A 1809-nucleotide genomic window follows, 5' to 3' on the forward strand; every position below is an offset into this window, starting at 1 on the left:
AATTACACTGCATCATCATGGCACACAATATGTGAATTCACACAGTCCAACTGGAGTTAGCAATATCTCCTGGCTGTGCCTGGCTTTCTATGTGTTTGAAATATGGTTCTGTGAAAAGACCCAGAATCAGGAGGTCTGAAGTCTGATCCTTCCTCTGCCACTTACTTGGCTGTGTGATCTTAGACTTGCTTCTCACCTCTCCAATATCCTTATCATGAGCCTTAAATAAGATAAAGCAGAGGTGTTTAGGAAAGCTCCCAAGCACTCTACAAATGCTACAGAATTTTATTATTATTAACACACTTTACTAATTTTAACTCTAAACTGAAATACAATGCTGTCAAACCAAGACCTCTGCATTCAGTCTTATTTTTTACTTTATCCCGAAGAAGTTAATTCTTTCTATTTGCTGCCTTTTTGACAAGAGACATCAACACTCTCATCTGGGAATTACTCTCTTTTTATTTTCTCCTCCTGATGCCAGAGTTACTGTTGACAATATGTATTCAGGCAAGGTAGGGACTCATTGCATTTCACAATCAGATGCTATGCACACTACTTCCGTCAAAACAATTAGTGTTCATTTCGGTTTTACTCCATGAGACCTGCAGTGACTGATCAGTATAAATTATAGATGCATCTGTCCAGATGCACTTGTTCATTCATGCATAGATTTGAGGAAATTTTATTCTTCTCAGTTCAAAAACAGTCACTAAAAAATCCATACTTAAAAAATATAATTTAGCACATTTTCAACTCTGTTATTATGTTCATGTACTCACTCATTCCATCTGGGATTTGAGGCATTTGAAGTTGATTTGGGGCATTTCCAGATTGTTATATTTTCCCCTGTAAAATCTGCTGTCTTTATAAATCATGAGAAAATCGTAGACATTTTTAACTGAAAATAATGAAATACAGTTTGTTTTCCCTCTTTTATTGTTTGTTTGTCTTTTGTGGCACCTGCATGCAAGCTTACTGTGAAACATACATCCTTTACTCTGCCTGCTCAGGAACTTCAGTGCATTTGAAGCAAAGCAATAAGAGCTTCAAATAAACAATGTGGATTAGTACTCTCTGGTGCAGATAGGCTTTTGATTGTTTAATTTGTTTCATATTTGTTTTAATGAGCAGCTAGAGGAACTATCAGGCATGTTGCACAGTACAACAAAAGAATCTCTATCATTTGTTTAAAATACTTTAGGTGGAATGACTCCCTTAAATATAACTGGGAGGGTCTATATTTGATGGATTTATTTACTTGCTTCAATAAAATTCTATGTGTACACATATACAATTGGGGCTTTTTCTCCGAAAGTAAATTAATCAGCGCTGAACAAAGCAATGAAAAGCTGCCGGGGTGGAGAAGCTCAGGGCTGCTGAAGTGGGAGTCTGTGAACCATCAGGAGGACAAAAGCAAATTCCACTGCAGCTTCCCCTCAATCAGACTTTCTAAGAAACAGACATCTTCTCACCTGAGGTTTTTGCCAGACAGAGGTTGATATTGGCTTAACCCACCGACGTTGTTTTGTTACGAGGGTCTCAAAATAACAAGAAGAATAGGCACATGTCATGAAAACCATTTTTAGGAAACCCCGTTGAATGCTCAAGGTGGTAACAATCAAATGTCAGCAAAACAGGGGAGGTTTACCATGGATGCAGCCTCTCCCTGGGAAGGAAATATTGAATCAAGGTCTTGCAAGGCTGGGAAGCCAGAGGAGACATGGCAGGCCTTCCTCCCTGGGAAGCATTCTGATAGAAGCCACAAAAAACCATCAAGCAACTTTGAAGACAAAAGAAAAGGTGTCT

This window comes from Colobus angolensis, unplaced genomic scaffold (genome assembly GCF_000951035.1).
Source record: "Colobus angolensis palliatus isolate OR3802 unplaced genomic scaffold, Cang.pa_1.0 Scaffold914, whole genome shotgun sequence".
In the NCBI taxonomy this organism is placed as follows: Eukaryota; Metazoa; Chordata; class Mammalia; order Primates; family Cercopithecidae; genus Colobus; species Colobus angolensis.